Below are 23,123 nucleotides of genomic sequence, written 5' to 3' on the forward strand. Positions count from 1 at the left end.
ACTATGACTATCCTGTAACTGCCCGCAATAAAATGAATCTCACGGTAGTGCGTAGTGACATATATGTACTTTGATAATAAATTTACTTTGACATTGATTTTGACTTTGAGATGATCCAACCTATGGTTTTGGTGGGATAACATGCTAAGCGGAGGCTTGTTGCAAAATGCTGGCGATGGAGTCAACATGTTTTGGAAAATAGTTTTATTAGTAGCAAGGGTTGCCTGATGAAAGTAAACACAACTCTCATACCATTACTGCTGTTGGAGAGCCCTGGAAACAGCAATTGTAAGAATCATTGAATAGAGCTTAATAGTGCCAGTGATTATTGTTCAGAAGAGAGCTCCGCTCAATTAATCCCAGACACAACCCGTTCTCAAGGGAAGTAGTGTTCTCACATTGCTCCTGCTGTTCTAGACTCCTAGCAACAGCAAATATAGAAGCATCTTCTCTGTTTATAGCCCTTGGTGTCATTCACAAACCCAGACCAAAGGTGAAGTCACACCATCAGTGGAAAATTTGTTATCCACATGATCATACAGCTCCTTGCCAGATGACGAATCGCAACAGAATCAGAATCAGAATCAGGTTTATTACCACTGACATGTGATGTGAAATTTCTTCCTGTGCAACAACAGTAAGTGCAAAACACTTTTAAAAATTACTATAGTTCACAATAAGGTTGCTTCATGCTTTGTGTCCACGAGCTTTGCAATGATTCGCCTTCGCTGTGTGGTGAACTGAGGCTTTGGGCCTACTCTGGCTGTTCCGGGATTTGTGTCTACGGACTCGATTTGCTTCTGAATTTTGTTGCCTGCTCTTATTATTTGCAAGATTTTGTGTTTCTTTTTTCCCTTTCTCTGCACAGTGGGTATTGGTCTTTTGTTTAGGTTGGCTTCTTTCGGATGCCTTGCTTTGTGGCTGCCTATAAGCAGACGAATCTCAAGGTTGTACAATTTATACATACTTTGATAATAAATGTACTTCGAATCCTTTAAAAAAAACAAATAAAGAGAACAAAAAAGTGAGGTAGTGTTCATGGGTTCATGGTCTGTTCAGAAATCTGATGGCGGAGGCGAGGAAGCTGTTCCTAAAACAGTTTCAGACTCCTTTACTTCCTCTTTGATGGTAGGAACGAGAAGAGGGTGTGTCCCAAATGGGGAGGGCCCTTAATGACGGACGGTGCCTTCTGGAGGCATCGTCTGTTGAAGACAGGTGTTAGCAAACCAACTTTAATAAAACTTTCTAACTTGCTTTATGTTACCTCACCCAATGTTCCCTCTACAGTGCGCGCGCACACATCTTTTGCTACTAGCGCACAAAGGAATTTAAACTGCGCACAAAAGGTTGTCACCCTCTACCTTGTTGGCGTGTTAAGTATATTTCACGACCGTGCACAATCACATTTCCTTCTCCAGTTTCTGATGTGGACGGTGTTGACAATGTGGCGTCTGTGACGATTTGTCTGCAGATTTTAGAACTGGCTGATTTATAATGTTTGTATTGAACAACTTTAATAACATGTGAAAAAATGGATATTATTACACACTGTCATATAGTCTATGAGAAATAAGACCCATTGATATGAATTATTTTATTTCTTTTAAACAATGAACAACAGACTGGACTTGGTAGTTTATTATCCTTAGGATAATAAACCTTCAGGTTTACTTCCACATCAAAATTCAGTGCGGACATGTTGTTGTCACTGGGCAAAAAAATCGCACTGCGCAAGATTTTTGCGCACACTGGTCATTACAAATTAGAGGGAACATTGGCCTCACCAATTGTCTTAACAAAATTAGTAGCACACATCACAAAGTGTTAATAAACTAAGAATGTGTAATATCACTGGTTAAAATCGATTATAAGGTCCTCGTGCTGCAGGGCTCCATCAGTTTGCTAAGATCTAATGGAATTATTTTAAAGACAAGCAGGGAGCGATCACTGGACAACGAACGTTTCAGGCAACACCGGTGAAACAAAGCGCTCGTCGTCACATGCCTGTACTTGGGAACTTGCCAACTCTAGACTAGCTGTGCCTTCCACTTCCAAAGTACTTCAGTCTAGCTACTTGTGTGCAGTTAGAGCCTCGATGTTGAGGATGGGGGTTTGGAAGAGGTCACCGATGTCCTCTCACATCCTTTCAGTGAACTTGGAAGACTTTACAGTGATAGCATTAATGATATTTCTCAGTGTCCTTGAGTTGACTTTCTTTAAGCATTCCAAGTTTCAGATCGTATAGGAGCAGAATTATATAGGACCCATGGAGTCTGCTCTGACATTCAATCATGGCTGATTTAATTTCCCCATCACCTCCATTATCCTGCCTTCTAACCTTTATCACCCTTACTAATCAAGAATCTATCAACCTCCACTTCAAGTATACCCAATTGACTTGGCCTCCTCAGCAGTCAGCGGCAATGAACTCCACAGGTTCACCACTCTCTGGCTAAAGAAATTCTTCCTCATCCCTGTTCGGAAAGGTGAGGGGAAAGGTGGGTGGCCGGGGGAGCGGGGACTGAAGTGAGAAGAGCACATGGTCGAAGAATCAGACAGCAGCAGATGTTCACAGAGGGGGAGCGATGAGAGAGGGTCTCACTGAACTCCCGTCAACAAGAAGATTTCAGCTTCTTCAGGGTAGACCTACCTTGAAGAGACTTCACAGAGGAGCAGCAAATCATAAACACGAGGGATTCGGCAGATGCTGGAAATCCAGAGTAACGGACACAAAATGCTAGAGGAACTCAGCAGGTCAGGCAGCATCTATAGAGAGGAATAAACAGTTGATAGTTTGGGTTGAGACCCTTCTTCAGGGAACAGGAAGGGGGAAGAAGCATTGCAATACTGAGAGGGGGCTCCTTGGGTCAAATGAACTGATTCTGCTCCTATGTGATCCAAAACTTGGAATGCCTATAGAAAGACATCTCAAGACACTAAGAAGATACCCTTAATGCTATCACTGTAAAATTTTCCTAATTTATTGAGTTGGGTGGCACTGTTGAACCCTCTGAGTTAGGCCGTGAAAGATTACCATGGCATTAGTCATAGTCATAGTCATACTTTATAGATCCTGGGGGAAATTTGGTTTTCATTACAGTTGCACCATAAATAATAAATAGTAATAACACCATAAATAGTTAAATAGTAATATGTAAATTATGCCAGGAAATAAGTCCAGGACCAGCCTATTGGCTCAGGGTGTCTGACCCTCCAAGGGAGGAGTTGTAAAGTTTGATGGCCACAGGCAGGAATGACTTCCTATGACGCTCTGTGTTGCATTTCGGTGGAATGAGTCTCTGGCTGAATGTACTCCTGTGCCCAACCAGTACATTACGTAGTGGATGGGAGACATTGTCCAAGATGGCATGCAACTTGGACAGCATCCTCTTTTCAGACACCACCGTGGGAGAGTCCAGTTCCATCCCCACCACATCACTGGCCTTACGAATGAGTTTGTTGATTCTGTTGGTGTCTGCTACCCTCAGCCTGTTGCCCTAGCACACAACAGCAAACATGATAGCACTGGCCACCACAGACTCATAGAACATCCTCAGCATCATCCGGCAGATGTTAAAGGACCTCAGTCTCCTCAGGAAATAGAGACGGCTCTGACCCTTCTTGTAGACAGCCTCAGTGCTCTTTGACCAGTCCAGTTTATTGTCAATTCGTATCCCCAGGTATTTGTAATCCTCCACCATGTCCACCCTGACCCCCTGGATGGAAACGGGTCACCGGTACCTTAGCTCTCCTCAGGTCTACCACCAGCTCCTTAGTCTTTTTCACATTAAGCTGCAGATAATTCTGCTCACACCATGTGACAAAGTTTCCTACCGTAGCCCTGTACTCAGCCTCATCTCCCTTGCTGATGCATCCAACTATGGCAGAGTCATCAGAAAACTTCTGAAGATGACAAGACTCTGTGCAGTAGTTGAAGTCCGAGGTGTAAATGGTGAAGAGAAAGGGAGACAAGACAGTCCCCTGTGGAGCCCCAGTGCTGCTGATCACTCTGTCGGACACACAGTGTTGCAAGCACACGTACTGTGGTCTGCCATTTCAAAGACTAACAGCAGAATTATTCAGGTATCCTGCCCAAAATTCCCACAACCAATATCACATAAGCAGATTATTTGATTTTTTTTTGGCACAATAGTGCTTCGGGGAAGTATTCAGGAAATTTAATTGTACAATCTTTAAATTTCTAACAAAGGTGAAACCGTAAGATGAAAGCTTCGCTTTGGGCCATCCAGATTATTAGAGTTCACCTCCAGATCGAACCCAAAGGAAGCCAGTGGCTCTGTTAATCATGTTATTGATTTTCAGCTGTACTCCTTCAGTCTGTATTAGACTGCGTATTTTGACTAGGGACCTCACTGACCTGTGACAACTTGAGACATGCTGTGCATCTGGTCTTTCCACAATATCACAACTTTGACTGCAGTATTTTTAGAAACAACTCAACCTCGCACCCACAATATCCAAAGTCAAATACCCCCTTCCTCAAGGTCCAATAATGCCTACAAAACACTTCATTAGGGGTTATGTGAAGATGAGTTGCTTGTCTCCCATAACCGAGACCTGCTCACTAAAATATCAAGAGGAGAAAATTCCCAACATAATAGTTTTAAAAGTTGCCTTGGCCCTTTATTTTGTTTCCATTTTTATTCCAACTACAGCATAGAAACAGGCCCTTCGGCCCTTCTAATCTGTGCTAAACCATTTCAACTACCTAGTCCAATTGAGCTACACCTTAGCCCTCCATACCTCTCCCTTCCATGGACCTATTCAAACTTCTCTTAAACGCTGAAATCGAAATCGCATGCACCAGTTGTGATGGCAGCTCTTTCCACACTCTCACGGCCCACTGAGTGAAAAAATTCCTCCTCACATTCCCCTTAAGTATTTTGCCTTTCACCCTTAACTCATGACCTCTCGTTGCAGTCTCACCCAACCTTAGCTGAAAAAGCCTGCTTGCACTTACCATGTCTATACCCCCCCATAATTTTGTATACCTCTATCAGATCTACCCTCAATGTTCTACTTTCCAAGGAATACAGTCCAAAGCTATTCAACCTTCAATCTGCAGGCCACGACATTCAGGGACTTGGGTGCTATGATTACTTTTTTAATATTCTTTTTGTAACTGTATACTTTTCTGCTATCAGAATTATATGAGCTCTGTTTTGTGAGTGACTGTTGGTTCTGTGTTTTTCACCTTGCCCGTGAGGAGGAGTGCTTCATTTGGCTGTATTCATATGTACAGTTGAAGGACAATTAAATTTGAACTTGAAATTGAACTTTCAATTGCAATCTTTTTAGAAATTACTCAACCCTCCCACCCATAGAGTTGCCAACTGTCCCGTATTAGCCGGGACATCCCGTGTATCGGGCTAAATTGGTTTGTCCCATATGGGACTGCCCTTGTCCCGTATTTCCCCTGCTATGGTAGAGCGTTCCGGTGAAACCGTTCGTAAGCCGAAATGGCGTGAAGCGAAGAAGCAATTACCATTAATTTATATGGGAAAATTTTTTGAGCATTCCCAGACCCAAAAAATAACCTACCAAATCATACCAAATAACACATAAAACCTAAAATAACACTAACATATAGTAAAAGCAGGAATGATATGATAAATACACAGCCTATATAAAGTAGAAATAATGTATGTACAGTGTAGTTTCACTTAACAGAATCGGGAAGATTAAGCCAAAACCGATTTGTAGAAAAAAATCGGCACGTACAGGCATGCACACACAAGTGTCCGTGCAAGGCTTCATGGTCATGGTGGTCTTTCCTGGGGTAAACACAAATGTCCCGTATTTGACTGCTACTTTTGTCCCTTATTTGGGAGTGAGAAAGTTGGCAACCCTACCCACCCACAATCACTATTCAGTGAATATTTTTCTCCAAAGTCAAATAATTCCAACAACTCTCTTCATTAGAGGGCAATGTGGAGATTATCTCCAGCACTGGAAGACATTTGTACATCTGCTCACTAAACCATCAAAAGGAGAAAATTAAGACAAACATAATAATTTTAAAAGTTAAACACAAAAAAATCAGCAGATGCTGGCGATCCAGAGCAACACACACAAAATGCTGGAGGAACTCAGCAGGCCGGGCAGCATCCATGGGGATGAATAAACAGTCGACAATTCGGGCTGACACCCTTCTTCAGGACTGGAAAAGAAGGGGGAAGATGCCAGAATAAAAAGGTGGGGGCAGAGGAAGGAAGATAGCTAGAAGATGATAGGTGCAGCCAGGTGGGTGTGAAAGGGCTGGAGATGCTCGGAGGGAGCAATCTCCATGAAAGGGGGAGGGGGTGGTGTGATGTGGTGCAGATATGTTTGGTGGTAGGATCCCTTTGGAGATGACGGAAATTGTGCAGGATGATGTATTGGATGCGGAGGCTCATGGACAAAAGGAACTACAGTGCCAGCGACCCGGGTTCAATTCCCGTCGCCGCCTGTAAGAAATTTGTATGTTCTCCCCATGACCATGGGTAGTGGGTTTAAGGGGTAGTGGAAGTATAATTTGTCCATCTGTGCTGATCACCCCATCCTTGACCAAGCTGTTCCACCGTGAACACGATCTGTTATGAGTCAACACGATGCTTTCAGATCAGGTCATGCATAGCACGTACCTCCGCCGCATCGCTCAGGTGTGTTTCTGGGGTACAGGGGCTAGCGACCCTTGTGCCTATTATCGCCCTGAGCGGCAGTGAACCATCTGATTGGCCAATCAGAGTTCTGTTTGGGAACTAGTTGACTTGATCAGCATTTCTGATCTGGCTATTGTACACCATTGCACTTAATAAACAAAAATGTGTGTTTCCTCCAGGTGCTCCAATTTCCACCCACGTTCCCAAGGAATACCGGTTGGTAGGTTAATTGGTCATTGTAGACTGTCCCGTGATTAGGCTAGGGTTAAATCAGGGGATTGCTGGGTGACATGGCTCGATAAATAAATAAACTCTGTCACTGTTAGCAGCTGGAAAATGGGGTGAATGCAGAGTTAAAGTTGCTTTGCCCCTTTCAGTTCGTTTCCCAGGAGGAGAAGAAGATGACAGCTCGCGTGGCCTCTCCGGTAAATGATATCTGTAATCTGTCAAGTAGGGGACTGTGCACAATTCTGATTTGATGGAGACAGACGTGAGAGTGCGGAGGAACATCTGGAGAAACTTCTGAAATGCCCGCTTCGCTGCCGCTGCTACTGTGTGGTAACCGGAATCTCCGGAGCAGAAGGCCCTGAATCCTCGGCTTTGCTTGTTTCAGTGGCCGGGGCGAGGTCGAAGGCGCTCGGCAGAGGATGGCGCTCAGGAGGCTGTATTGGAGGGGCTGGTCGGAGGCTCTAAGTTTTCGGACGAACGAACTCAGTGTCGGCTGTAGTCGGCTGTTTCCAAGGCATTGGCAGTTGTCGGTGCCTGGAGGTTTATGGCAGGGAGTTTCTCCCTTTTGCCGCCTGCTATCGGGGACTCGGGAGTCGATCGGAACTTGAGACTTTTTTTTACCGTGCCCATGGTTGGTTCTTTATCAAATTATGGTATTGCTTTGCACTGCTGTAACTATATGTTATAATTATGTGGTTCTGTCAGTGTTAGTCTTTGGTTTGTCCTGTTTTTCTGTGCTGTCAGAATATTCAGAGAATTGAACACCGGATTATTGGAGTTTAATCTAGCTTCTTTAGGTTAATTACGCATCACAGAACTCTCAGTATGTATGAAATAGGTGAAAGGTGAAGGGTGAAATATTTCAGGGGAACCCGAGGGGGAATTTCTCCACTCAGAGAGTGGTGCGAGAGTGGAACGAGCGTAAGTGGAGGATGTGGGTTCAATTGCAACATTTAAGTTTGGTTAAGCACATATTTGGGAGGCGTATGGAGGTAATGGTCCAGGTGCAGGTTGATGAGACTAGGCTGACTAGCAGTTTGGCGCACATCAGATGAGCTGAGAGGCCTGTTTCTGATCAAGAGAAAGTCTGCAGATGCTGGAAATCTGAGCTACACACACGAAATGTTGGAGGAACTCGGCAGGCCAGGCGGCATCTATGGAAAAAAGTACAGTTGACATTTCAGGCCGAGACCCTTCGGCAGGACTGGAGAGAAAAAAAGCTGAGGAGTAGATTGGAATGGCGGGGGAGGGGAGAGAGAAACACCAGGGGATAGGTGAAACTTGGAGGGGGACGGATGAAGTAAAGAGCTAGGAAGTTGGTTGGTGAAAGAGACAGAAGACTGTGGAAGAAAGAAGAAAGGGGGGAAGGGAGGAGCACTCGAGGGAGGCGATGACAGGCAAGGAGATAGCAAGAGAGAGTGACAAGGGGATGGGAAATGGTGAAGCGGGGTGCAGGCATTACTGGAAGTTTGAGAAATCGGTGTTCGTGCCATCAGGTTAGAGGCCTGTTTCGGTTCTTGTAGAGCTCTTGGAAACTTTAGAAACTCAAGAGATTCTGCAGATGCTGGAATCCTTGAGCAAAAGACACAAAATGCTAGAGGAACTTAGCAGGCCAGGCAGCATCTATGGAGGGAAATAAACAGTCGTTTTAGATCAAGCTCCTGTGAGTGAAGAAGTTCCCCCGAAGGCTCCCAGTAAATATTTCACCTTTAAACCTTAACACGTGACTTCTAGTTCTAGCGTCACCTGACCTCAGAGTAGGAAGCCTGCATGCATTTACGCTAAGTATACGCGCAGACGTGTCAAAAAATTTCTCCTTGGAGCTGTAAGGCAAGTGATGGATAAAGCAATGCAAAATATGAAGTTATAATCAACCGAAAGGTACGCTGGAATGGAAACACAAATCTCAAGAAAAGGTGGTGGATTTTGACCCTGGCAAAACATGTAACCTGGAATGAATGTGTGAGTCTGTGTTAAGAGGAACTTTCTGTCTGAATCACTTAACGACAGAAATGCTCCCACCCTCTATTGAGTCCAGTGCTGTTTCTGCTTACAATGACGGTGAGAATTAGGGCGGTCTTCATTGTTCTTTGGAAAATTGCCTCTTCCTCATTATGTAAATACACAGGAGACTGTTACCAAACCCCCTATCACTGAAATAGCATAATTTGATGAATAACCTTCAAAAAGCTTTTCACACTTTCATGAGATTCTCCTGTGTGAGAACAGCTTTCTCTGGGAACCTCACTAGCACTGGGTGATGTCAGAGAGGGAAGGCTGTCCAATTTTGAAAATAACATCTATACTCATACATGGAAGCGAACTCAGAGCATGCTGGGATATATAAGGTCAAATTGTGAGGCGAGTGACAAAGTTCAAAGTAAATTTATTCTCAAAGTACCTATATGCCACCATATACAACCCTGAGATCCATTTTCTTGCAGGCATACTCAATAAGTCCATAATGGAAGAATCGTCATAACAGAATCAATGAAAGACTGCACTAACTTTGGTGTTCAATCAGCGTGCAAAAGACAACAAACAGTGCAAATACAAAAAGAAACAAATACGAAATATGAGGCGGGAGGAGAAGATGGCGGCGCGCCTGCATGTGCACAGCCCTCTGGTGAAAAATTATATCGTATCTGTTAAATAGGGGCCGTGGACAATTCTGATTTGATGGAGAATGGACGTGAAAGCGCAGAGGAACATCTGGAGAAATTTTTAAAACGCCCGTTCGCTGCTGTCATTACTGTGTGGTTGGGAATCTTTCGGAGGGTAGGCCTCAAAACCCCCGGCCTTGCCTGCTCTTGTTGACCAAGAAGGAGGTCGAATCATTCGGACGGAGATGGTGCTCAGTACTCAGTGTCGGAGGGCTGATCAGAGCTCGAAGTTTTTGGATGTGGTCGGGCATGGCAGGGAGAGTTTTTCTTCCTTCTCCTGTCTGTGTGAGATGTGGGACATTTGAGAAACTTTGAACTTTACTGTGCTCACGGACTTCTTCATAAAGTTATGGTATTGTTGCACTGTTGTAACTATATGTTATAATTATGTGGTTTTGTCAGTTTTTTCAGTCTTGGTCTGTCCTGTGTTTTGCAATATCACACCAGAGGAAATAATGTATCATTTCTTAATGCATGCATTACTAAATGACAATAAAAGAGGACTACATAATCTAATCTAATAATAAATAAATAAATAAGCAATAAATATGGAGCACATGAGATGAAGAGTCCTTGAAAGTGAGTCCATAGATTGTGGGAACATTTCAATGATGTGGCCAGTGAAGTTACCCCCTTTGGTTCAAGAGCCTGATGGCTGTGGGTTAATAACTATTCCTGAACTTGGTGGTGTGAGTCCTGAGGTTCCTATACCTTCTTCCTGACGGCAGCACTGAGAAGAAAGCATGTCCTGGGTGGTAGGGGTCCCTGATGAGGGATATCCATCAGAATCTGTCTAAAACTGGAGGAATTCAACAGGTCAGGCCGCATCTAAGGAGAAGAATAAACAATTGGGATTTCAGCAAAACAGACAAAAAACGCTGGTGAACACAGCAGGCCAGGCAGCATCTCTAGGAAGAGGTACAGTCGATGTTTCGGGCCGAGACCCTTCGTCAGGACTAACTGAAAGAAGAACAAGTAAGAGATTTGAAAGTGGGAGGGGGAGGGCAAGATCCAAAATGATAGGAGATGGCAGGAGGGGGAAGGATGGAGCCAAGAGCTGGACAGGTGATTGGCAAAAGGGATACGAGGCTGGAGAAGGGAGAGGATCATGGGACGGGAGGCCTAGGGGGAAAAGAAAGGAGGAGGGGAGCCCAGAGGATGGGCAAGGAGTTATAGTGAGAGGGACAGAGGGAGAAAAAAAGAGAGAAAGAAAGGGGGGGGGGAGAGAGAGAGAGAGAGAGAGAGAGAAAAAAAAAGGGGGGAAATAAATAAATAAACAAACAAACAAATAAACTAATAAATAAGGGATGGGGTACGAAGGGAGGTGGGGCATTAACGGAAGTTTGAGAAGTCAATGTTCATGCCATCAGGTTGGAGGCTGCCCAGATGGAATATAAGGTGTTGTTCCACCAACCTGAGTGTGGCTTCATCTTGACAGTAGAGGAGGCCGTGGATAGACATGTCAGAATGGGAATGGGATGTGGAATTAAAATGTGTGGCCACTAGGAGATCCTGCTTTCTCTGGCGGACAGAGCGTAGGTGTTCAGCGAAATGGTCTCCCAGTCTGCGTTGGGTCTCGCCAATATATAGAAGGCCGCATTGGGAGCACCGGACACAGTAGATCACCCCAGCCAACTCACAGGTGAAGTGTCTCCTCAACTGTGACTACAACCCTCTGCGGCCTCTTGCAAGCCTACAGAATGGAGCCTCAACACCAAGCTGTGATGCATCCAGTCAGAAAGCTCTCCACCACACAAATATTGAAGATTGGTGAGATACCAATCTCCTCAAACTCTGAACAAAATGTGACCTGGAGAGCTCTGTTAGCTGGAGTCAGGGCTTTATGCTTTGGCTCTTGGTAGGGTCACCCATGCCAAAGAGGTCAAAGGGTAGAGGCCAGACTAAGAGTGGTCCACTGGTCCTCCAGGTTCAGAGGTTCAGCTCAAAGCTAACAACTCTGACTGTTAAAACAAAACTGTTATGGAAACAGCAACGAAGAACCCTTCTACATCTGAGTGTGATGGTATTCCTGAGTCTCCACCCGGGACTTGCATGATCAACAGTGGTGAAAACCGAGAGGAAGCTACTGACACGGTGAACACCACCAGAGATGGAGGACCTTCATTGCTGCCCTAAATGCCGGCGGTGTAACGGGCAGTAGGCAAGTAGGCCCTATCAAAATATAGCCACTGGCATCAATGTGCTGGGACCAGGACAGATCCTCTGCAATGGTGACACCCGTGGGACTTGACACTGTTCTCCCTTTCCACCACTGACCTCTCAATGATAACTGGTGGGCGACCTCCCAAATTTCCCTTCCTGAAGTCCACAAACAGTTCTTTGGTCTGGTTGACACCAACACTTCCACATTCCATGGAAGTTGAGTCTCTTCATGTATTGCAAGGAAGAACAGAGGAAGGTTGCTTTCTTACTAACAGAACAGATGCAACAGAATTATTTTCTCTGATGGGAAAGTTAAAAATACAGGGACCTTACTTTAAAGTCAGTCTGGTCACACAGCCGGGGCGTGAAACTGGCGTGCACTTGAACTCATAATGGGCAGCAGAAATCTAAAGTTCCTTCTGGTCGTTGGAACTGTTAGCATTTTGATCTAGGCAAGGGGCTTCAGAAGAATTGAAAGGGTTAACACACGAGAAGTATTTGGAGGCTCCGGAAGAATGAGGGGGGTGGGGATCTCATTGAAACCTATTAAATATTGGAAGGACCAGATAGAGTGGACATGGAGAGGATATATCCTACAGTAGGGGTGGGAGGGGGTCTAGGACCAGAGGGCACCACCTCAGAACTGAAGGATCTCCCTTCAGAACAGAGATGAGGAGGAATTTCTTTAGCCAAAGGATGGTAAATCTGTGGAGCTCACAGCCACAGATGGCTGTGAAGGCCAAGTCATTGGTTTTTTTTAAGGTGGAGGCTGATATGCTTTTGATTAGTCAGGGTGTCAAAAGTTACAGGGAGAAGATAGGAGAATGGGGTTGAGAAATATAATAAATCAGCCATGTTGGAATGGCGGAGCAGACCCAATGGGCTTCGTGGCCTAATTCTGCTCTTTTGACTTATGGTCTTAAGGATATAGGCCATGAAACCATCAATAAACATGATAAACTGAAGGTGCAAAAGGACTCATTCAAGAAGGTTACACAAGGGAGCAAGTATGGAGATGTACAGTACAGAAACAGGCCATTTGGCCTACCTTATCCATGCTAACTTCTTTGCCTGTCTACTTTCGTTCTATTTGCCTACACAGGTCCGTCACCTTCTTTGAGTTGCTGCAGGTGGTAGATTTGTGGAATTTATTGCCCTCAGAGGTCTGTGGGGGTGTATTTAAGGCAGAGATTGATAAGTTCTCGACTGGTAAGGGGGTTTAAAAGTTACAGAGAGAAGACCGATGTGTGGGATTTTAAAAAGCCATCATTGAATGTCAGAGCAGACTAGATAGGCCAAATGGTTTATATTTATTCCTATATCCTATGGTCTGTCTTGTCTATTCAGGTGCCTTTCTACATGTCTCTAAATATAGCTGTAGGACCCATGCATCTGTTTTCTATCTGCATTGATCTTTCCAATGATTTCAAGTTCCCTGGCCCCGATCATCTAATTTTCACCATGGATGTCCAGTCCCTATACACCTCCATCCCCCACCAGGAAGGCCTCAAAGCTCTCTGTTTCTTTCTGGACACCAAACCCAACCAGTTCCCCTCCAGCACCACTCTCCTTCGTCTAGCAGAACTTGTCCTCACTCTTAACAAGTTCTCCTTTGGCCCATCCCACTTCCTTCAAACAAAAGGTGTAGCCATGGGGACTTGCAGGGTCCCAGCTATGCCTGCCTGTTTGTTGGCTACTTGGAACAGTTTGTGTTCCAAGCCTATACTTCTATCACTCCCAACTTTTCCTACACTACATCTAAAGTCCTGATGCATCGAAACATCGGCTGTACTCTTTTCCATAGATGCTGCCTGGCCTGCTGAGTTCCTCCAGCATTTTATGTATGTTGCTTGGACTTCCCGCATCTGCAGATTTTATCTTGTTTGCACTGATTTCCTGTTGCTTTAGGCCACCAAGTTTGCTGTTTCTTTAGCATTTTGTCTGTTTTTATGAGGCCGGTTTGCCAGCTCAGCACTCAACCCAGCACGGATGGATAGCGTGCAAGGAGCCGGCCAGATTCGAACCTAGGATCACTCGCCTCGAAGTCCGGTGCTGATGCTACTACAACACCGGCCAGCAGGTCGTATTCCCCCTTAGCACATTTATCATGGTAACTAGTCACGTGGCTGGGGGTGTGGTAAAAGCAAAAGGAATTGAGTTACGTACTTGTGCTTTGTTCTGTGCAGTGTGGAGGTGGGGACCACCGGGTGTCAAGTCTTTTGTTGACCGCTTAGTTGTGTTTAATTTACTTCTAACATTTAAAATTGCTTAACTCTATTTAACTTTGATTACATCTGCTTAAGTACATTTAATATTGCTAGGCTTAGTTTCATCGCTTCAATATCGTATGTTTTATTAGTTGCTAATAAAAGATCGAATATAGTTCTTCGACTTCGTTACCAGATTGATCGGAGGGCGTGTCGTACAAGGATAACAATCCGCGGGGCTCGTCAGCAGCAGCGAGGGTTTGTTTGAATCGGAATTAAGTTTAATATCACTGGCATAGGTTGTGAAATTTGTTAACTTTGTGGCAGCAGTACAATGTAATACATGACAAATATAGAAAAAAATCTGAATTATATTAAGTGTATATATGTGTATTAAATAGTTAAATTTTTGCATTAAATATGTGTATTTAATAGTTAAAGTTATTGAAGCGATGAAACTAAAATATGTAGTGCAAAATCAGAAAATACTGAGGAAGTGTTCATGGGTTCAAAGTCCACTCAGAAATCGGATGGCAGAGGGGAAGAAGCTGTTCCTGAATCGTTGAGTGTGTGTCTTCAGGCTCCTGTATCTCCTCCCTGATGGTAGCAATGAGAAGAGGGCATGTCCTGGGTGGTGGTGGTGGTGGGGGGAATGTCCTTAATGATGGACGTTGCCTTTTTGAGGCACCGCTCCTTGAAGGTGTCCTGGATATTACGGAGGCTAGTGCCCGTGAGGAGCTGACTGAGTTTACAACTTTCTGCAACTTACTTTGATCCTGCGCAGTAGCCCCCACACCCCCATGATTCAGCTTGTCAGAATGCTGTCCACTGCACATCTGTAGAAATTTGCAAGTGTTTTTGGAAGCAATTAACTCTGCTTAACTTCGATTACACCCACTTAAGTACGTTTAATATCGCTAGTCTTAGTTTCATAAATTTGACTTTATTATCGGATTTATCGGAGGGCATGTCATACAAGGATAACAATCCGTGGGGGGGGGGGGTCACCAGCAGTAGCATTGGTTTGCTAGAATTGGCCGTTTCAATAGCTTGGACGCATTTAGGCAACTCTACCACCTCTTCTGACAGTGAGTGGTAGATGTCAAACTCTATCTGTGCAAAATACATATTCCTCAAATCCCCTTTCTCTCACCTTAAACCTATTCCCTCTTGTTTTTCATATCCCTGCCCTGAAAAAAGACTCTGATAACACATCTTTCAGCCCCCACGGAAAAGAAGGTTAAGGATTTGCTTTATTTGCCGCGATGAAACACATCATTTGCGTGAAATGAATTCAGCGAGCATTGTGCTGGAGGCAGCCTGCAAGTGTCGCCATACTTCTGGTGCGCCCACAATCTACTAACCCAAACCCGTACGACTTTGGACTGTGGGAGGAAACCGGGGCACCGGGAGGAAACCCACATGGTCAAGGGGAGAAGATACAAAGTCCTTGAATCAAACCACAATCGGTGATCACCAGCGCTGAAAGAGCATTGTCCTAATTGCTATGCCTATCCAGTTTCGGGTGGCAGGGTGGAGATACGTCTGCACCAAAGGAGGTGTAAGTCACTCCTTCCCTCCATTCCGGGGCAGTTTACTCACCTTTGGGCCCCACTGGGCACTCAGCTCTCACCTGTGGCTCCAAGCAGCTGTTCACATGCGACAGTGGCCACGCCTCGGTATAAAGCTTATGGGGTGTTAGCTTTCATAAATCGAGGGATAGAGTTTAAGAGTCGCAATGTAATGATGCAGCTCTAGAAAACTCTGGTTAGGCCACACTTGTGGAGCACTGCGTCCAGTTCTGGTCACCTCACTATAGGAAGGATGTGGAAGCATTGGAAAGGGTTCAGAGGAGGTTTACCAGGATGCTGCCGGGTTTAGAGAGTATGGATTATGATCAGAGATTAAGGGAGCTAGGGCTTTACTCTTTAGAGAGAAGGAGGATGAGAGGAGACATGATAGAGCTGTACAAGATAATAAGAGGAATAGATAGAGTAGACAGCCAGCGACTCTTCCCCAGGGCACCACTGCTCAATACAAGAGGACATGGCTTTAAGGTAAGGGGTGGGAAGTTCAAGGGGGATATTAGAGGAAGGTTTTTTACTCAGAGAGTGGTTGGTGCGTGGAATGCACTGCCTGAGTCAGTGGTGGAGGCAGATACACTAGTGAAGTTTAAAAGACTACTAGACAGGTATATGGAGGAATTTAAGATGGGGGCTTATATGGGAGGCAGGATTTGAGGGTTGGCACAACATTGTGGGCCGAAGGGCCTGTACTATGCTGTACTGTTCTATGTTCTATGTTCTAACACTTCGACAGGCGGGCTAAACCAGGTGAGGGTAACCGGCGGCCTCATACCCCGGTGAGATAGGGACACGGCCGTCCCAGCATGCAAAGTTGTCTCCGGTGAAGTAGGCAGGTGAGATCAACAGGGAGATCCAACGGTCAGGAAGGCAGTTCTGCAAAGCTTTGTGGAGAGCAAAGGGCATGACAAGGCACAGAAGACGTCATGGTCATCCACTGGATTTATTCGTAACACTGGATCCAAACTTCCGAGGCCGAGAGAGTGGAATTGCCGATATGCCGTGGTTTTTCCACTTTAAGAGCTCTCCTATACATGTTCAAGGTAAATTTATTATCAAAGTACATATATGTCACCTGAGGTTCATTTTCTTTAAGGCATATTCAATAACTCCGTAGAATAATAACCATAACAGAATCAATGAAAGACCGCACCAACTTGGGTGTTTAACCAGTGTGTAACACACAACGAACTATGCAACAAACAAAAATAAATGAATAATAATAATAATAACTGTCAGAAACATGAGATGAAGAGTCCTTGAAAGTGAGTAGATAGATTGTGGGAACATTTCAATTACAGGGCAGTGAAGCTGAGTGAAGTTATCCCCTTTGATTCAAGAGCCTAATGGATGAGGGGTAGTAACTGATCCTGAACCTGGTGGTGTGAGTCCTGAGGCTCCTGTACCTTCCGCCTGATTTCACTGTCATCATTTGACATCAATTAATCATTTTACTTGTAAATCAGTCTAGTGGCAAGAATATTTTCTGGGTCCCGTTAGAGCTGAAACCCCAACAAACCAAAAAAATTAGATAATGTTTGCTGCTCTCCTATCTAAAGTATCCAGTCTATAACATCCTGCATCTGGTGCACCCGGTGTGGCCTGCTGTATATCAGTGAGAGCCATCGTGGAGTGGGAGACTGCTTCGTTGAGCACCTTCTCTCCGTCCGCCACAAAAAGCGGGATATCCCAGTGGCCACCCATGTCAATTCTACTTCCCATTCCCAGTCCAACATGTCAGTCCATGGCCTCCTCTACTGCCACAATGAGGCCACACTCAGGTTGGAGGAGCAGGTCTCAGAGATGGTGATAAGTTTACTTGGACTTATAGTATTGAAGGCAGAGCCGTAGTCAATAAACATTCATCTATCATCCGTTTGGGTAGCCTCCAACTTGATGGCATGAACACTGATTTCTCAAACATCCGGTAATTACACTCTCTCCTCTCCTTTCACTATTCCTCATTGCTGTTTCCCTCTCGCACCTTGTCTCCTTACCTGCCCATCACCTCCCTCTGGTGCTCCTCCCCCTTCCCTTTCTTCCATGGTCTCTGTCCTCTCTTATCAGATTCCCCCTTCTCCAGCCCTTTATCTCTTTCACCAATCAACTTCCCAGCTCTTTACTTCACCCCCTCCCCCTCTCCTGGTTCCACCCATCACCTGCCACCTTGTACTCCTTCCTCCCCTCCCTCCCACCTTCCTATTCTGACTTCGCCCCTTCCTTTCCAGTCCCGATGAAGGGTCTCGGCCCGAAACGTCGACTGTTTGCTCTTTCCCAGGTACTGCCTGTCCTGCTGAGTTTCTCCAGCATTTTGTGAGTCCCGTCAATATCCATTCTCTTCAGGCTCCGATTGTTGTTGTTTGTCACCACGGAAACCATCAGTGTGGGTTTTGTTCTGATAAGTTTTCTTTTCAAGTATAGTTTCTAGAGTTTTGAACGATCATTCCCTCGGGATATTCTCCTCTGTGCCTTCTTCCAAAAGGCGGCTGAAAGATGTAGGATTCTTGTCAGAGGGAACTGAGTCCCCATTGACAGAGCCCATGTAAGCGCTGTGGAGAGCTGAAAGTCAAGGGCGAAACGTTAGAAGTTCTGCTGAAACGAGACACACAGCAGCACTTGTAAACCCTACAAGAATGTTCCTCAGATCACTGAAATCCTATAAGGCATGCTGAATGAGCTGGTGAAATCCTACTTTTTTTTCTGAGAAGCTTTCAGCAGCTTTAAGAAAAACAAATGTTTGTTTATAGTAATCTGCAGTGGAATTCAGCCATTAACCCATTACCTCACTAATTTTCCAGTGTGCCTTGCAATATACAGGGAATTAGTGAATTTCCATGCAATATTTACGCTCACCAGTGGTTCCCTTTGCCAAATATAATTTTTTTAAAATCCATTCATGGGTTCGAATATTGCTGATTTCTCACTGAGTTAAATGCCTTTCTGCATCATTTCTGTAGGGGGTATTAGGACTGAATGAAGTTATTGTGTCTGGAGTTATATATGTGCCAGTTTGAGTAAGGCCAGAAGATTTCCTTTCCCAAATCAGAATGGGGTTTAATATCACTGACATATGTCATGAAATTTGTTAACTTAGCGGCAGCAGTACAATGCAATACATAATAATAGAGAGAAAATGTGAATTACAGTAAATATATATATATAAATAGTTAAATTAAATCAGTAGTGCAAAAAATAGAAATAAAGAAGTAGTGAGGTAGTGTTCATGGGTTCAATGTCCATTCAGAAATCGGATGGCAGAGGGGAAGAAGCTGTTCCTGAATCATTGAGTGTGTGCCTTCAGGCTTCTGTACCTCCTCCTGGATGGTAGCAGTGAGAAGAGGGTATGTCCTGGGTGATGGGGTCCTTAATGATGGATGACTCTTTCCTGCGGCAACAATCCTTGAAGTTGTCCTGGATACTACGGAGGCTAGTGCCCATGATGGAGCTGACTGAGTTTACAACTCGCTGCAACTGACTTTGAACTGTGTAGTAGCTCCCCACCACCCCCCCCCACACACACACAAACACACACACAAACACACACACACACACATACATACACACGCACACACACAAACACACACACACACACACTCACACACAAACACACACACACAAACACACACACACAGACACAAACACACATACACACACACAAACACACACACACACACACACACGCACACACACACACACACACACACACAAACACACACACACACTCACACACAAACACACACACACACACACACACACACACACACACACACACACACACACACACACACACACACACACACACACACACACACACACACACACACACACCAGACAAGTGATGCAACTGGTTAGAAAACTCTCCACAGTACATCTGTAGAAACTTGGGAGTGTTTTTGGTGGCATACCAAATCTCCTCAATCTCCCCCACCCGCCCCAAGAACATTACTAACATTTTGCGACTTTTTCTCACCCGAAACCTGCGGATCATGGACACAATAATTGATGTTATGATTTCATTTCAAATTTATTGAATTTATAAGTCCATTTTGCTATCTTCAAGACCATTCCTGTCCCATCTGATCTGGTGTGACAACCGAAATGACATCATGTCAAAAAATAATTGGAGGATGCAGATCTGAGTCAGTGAAGCCAAATCCAAAGACTCTTATCTCAATATACAACCAGCTCTGGATCTGTCTGAGATGGATATTCTAAGGCCTTCCTCCCAGAGTGAGCAATTTCAAGATCCCGGGTGTCCAGATCTCTGAGGATCTAACCTGGTCCCAACATATAGAAAGCAAGACCATAAGACGTAGTAGCAGAATTAGGCCATTCAGCCCATCAAGTCTGCTCCACCATTCCGTCATGGTTGATCCTGTATTCCACTCAACCCCGTACACCTGCTTTCTTGCCATATGCTTTGATGACCTGACCAATCAGGAAACGATCAACTTCCGCTTTAAATATTTGCTCAGACTTGGCCTCCACCGCAGTCTGTGGCAGAGCATTCCACAGCAGCGATATTTCATTCGGAGCTGGAAGAGATTTGGTTTGTCGCCTAAAGCACTGGAAAACGTCTACAGGTGTACCATGGAGAACATTCTGACAGGCTCCATCGCTGTCTGGTATGGGGGGGTGGTAGGTGGTGATGGTACTGCACAGGACCGAAAGAAGCTACAGAAAGTTATAGAATTTGTCAGCTTTGTCTTGGGTACCAGCATCCATATTATCCAAGACATCTTCAAGGAACGGTGTCTCAGAAATGCGGCGTCCACTATTAAGGACCTCCATCATCCTCTCCTCATTGTTGCTTTTAGGAAGGAGGTACAGAAGCCTGAAGGCACACACTCAGCAAATCAGGAATATTTAATCAGGTTGAATACTTAAGGGGAAACTGAGGGGGAACTTCTTCACTGAGAGGACAGGGTGATTGTGGAATGAGCTGCCAGAGGAAGAGGAATCCTGCACAAAGACTTGGAATGTGGGAGGAAATCAGAGTACCTGGAGGAAACCCCAGCAGTCATGGGGAGAAAGTACTAACTGCTTGAGGCAGCTCAAGAAAGCTCTGGCCAATGCTCTCCACCACCACGGACTCAAGGGCAATTAGAGACGGGTAATTAAATGCCACTTCACCCCTTGATTGAATTATAAAAAGCACAAGATATTCTACAGATACTTGAAATCCCAGCAACACACACAAAATATTGGAAGAACTCAGCAGGTCAGGCAGCATCTATGGAAATGAATGAACAGTCGACGTTTCAGGCTGAGGGATCAATAACCACAAGTTATTCACATGGGAACAGCCAAGACTTCAGGAATCAAAGTGAGGGCTGAACTGAAGGGAAGGTTGTGCATCTCTGAAGGGCTGTGGGTGGCAGGAATCGAGCCCCGATCAGTGATCGTGGGAAGTTTCGTAGGAAAGGGGACAGAACCAGGGATTTCCCTCCTTTGCCAGCCTCCAGTACTCACTAAAGAATTGCAAAGTCATTGAGGAAGCTGCCAGTAATCAGCTTGGATGTGTTCCCTCTAAACTGGGCTTCCCTTCATTGTCACGTAGCGACCAGCACAGTGAAAGCCTTGTCTGTGGGCGTGGAGGAAGTGAAATGAAGATACAAATTGCTGATAGAATTCATATACACTTGTTTAGGAACCATCTGACACTGGGTGTTTACTACCATGTTTTGTAACTTCAAAACATTAAACTAATTCGAAGGAAGACACTGGAGTCCAAAATACGGTCTAACTTTGAGTTTACTTTAAGCGAGGAGCGCACATATGACGTGGTAGCGTGATGACGCATGCAATTCACGTATTTTTACATATAACCCATAATTAATTATTGAAACAAAGAATGCTTAATTAACTAACATATATATACAAGATTACTCAAACATTACTTAAATATTCTCTGACGGTGGTGTCTGAAAAGAGGATGCTGTCCAAGTTGCATGCCATCTTGGACAATGTCTCCCATCCACTACATAATGTACTGGTTGGGCACAGGAGTACATTCAGCCAGAGACTCATTCCTCCGAGATGTAGCACAGAGCGTCATAGGAAGTCATTCCTGCCTGTTGCCATCAAACTTTACAACTCCTCCCTTGGAGGGTCAGACACCCTGAGCCAATAGGCTGGTCCTGGACTTATTTCATAATTTACTGGCATAATTTACATATTACTATTTAACTATTTATGGTTCTATTACTATTTATTATTTATGGTGCAACTGTAACGAAACCCAATTTCCCCCAGGATCAATAAAGTATGACTATGACTAAATATTAAATGCACAACATTTACCGAGACTTAATTAAATTTAGAACTTAATTACTAGGACAGCAACAATATACTGAAAAATCTCTGCTTGCAGTGAAATGAGTTGGCCAAGGAACTTGGCCTGACCTTTGAAAAAAGTGGTCATGATCACAGTTGCCCTGATGAAAAGTCTCAGCCTGAGTAGTTTATTCCACTCCGTAGATGCTGCCTGATCTGCCGAGTTCCTCCATCATTTTGTGTGTTTTGCTATGATTTCCAGCATCTGCAGAATCTCTTGTGTTTGTATTATTGATCATATTTACCCTTGTCAATCAATTTTGGGGAATGGGGGTGTAAATTATTAAAACTGTGACTAATAGTGTTACAGTGAAGGTAAGCAAGGACTCTGTGACTTTGTGAAAAAATTCGGTTTTAGGAAGTGCAAAATGAGCAGGGAACCGGCAGAGAAAAATTAAAATCTTCGTCATTATTGTGTGCCCTGGGTGATCATGGTCTTTCACCGTGGTTGTTCTTGGCAAATTTGTCAACAGAAGTGGTTTTGCCATCGCCTTCTTCTGGGCAGTGTCTTTACAAGATGGGTGACCCCAGCCATTATCAATACTCTTCAGGGATTGTCTGCCTGGAGTTAGTGGTCGCATAACCAGGACTTGCGACATGCACCAGCTGCTCACATGACCATCCACCACCTGCTCCCATGGCGCCACGTGACCCTGATCGGGGGGCTAAGCAGGTGCTACACCTTGCCCAAGGGTGACCTGCAGGCCAGCGGAGGGAAGGAGCACCTTACCCCTCCGCTGGTGGAGACGTACCTGCGCCCCGCCACCCTAGAGTAAAATATGTAACACGTGGGAACATTTCAATGACGGGGCAAGTGAAGTTATCCTCTTTGGTTCAAGAGCCTGATGGTTGAAGGGTAATAACTGTTCTTGAACCTGGTGGTGTGAGTCCTAAGGCTTTTGTACCTTCTTCCCAATGGCAGCAGCGAGAAGAGAGCATATCTGGGTGGTGGGGGTCCCTGATGATGGATGCTACTTTCCTGCGGCAAAGCTCCAACTAGGTGTGCTCAACGGCGTGGAGGGTTTTACCTGAGACGGACTGGGACGTGTCCACTGCTTTTTGTAGGATTTTCCATTTAAGGGCGTTGGCATTTCCATACCAGGCTGTGATGCAGCTGTCAATATGTTCTCCACCGCACATCTATAGAAATTTGTCAAAGTTTTAGATGTCATGCAGAATCTTTGCAAACTCCTGGGGAAGTAGACACACTGGCATGTTTTCTTCATAATTGCACTTACGTGCTGGGCCCAGGACAGGTCCTTTGAAGTGATAACACTGAGG

This window comes from Mobula hypostoma, chromosome 28 (assembly GCF_963921235.1).
Source record: "Mobula hypostoma chromosome 28, sMobHyp1.1, whole genome shotgun sequence".
Lineage (NCBI taxonomy): Eukaryota > Metazoa > Chordata > Chondrichthyes > Myliobatiformes > Myliobatidae > Mobula > Mobula hypostoma.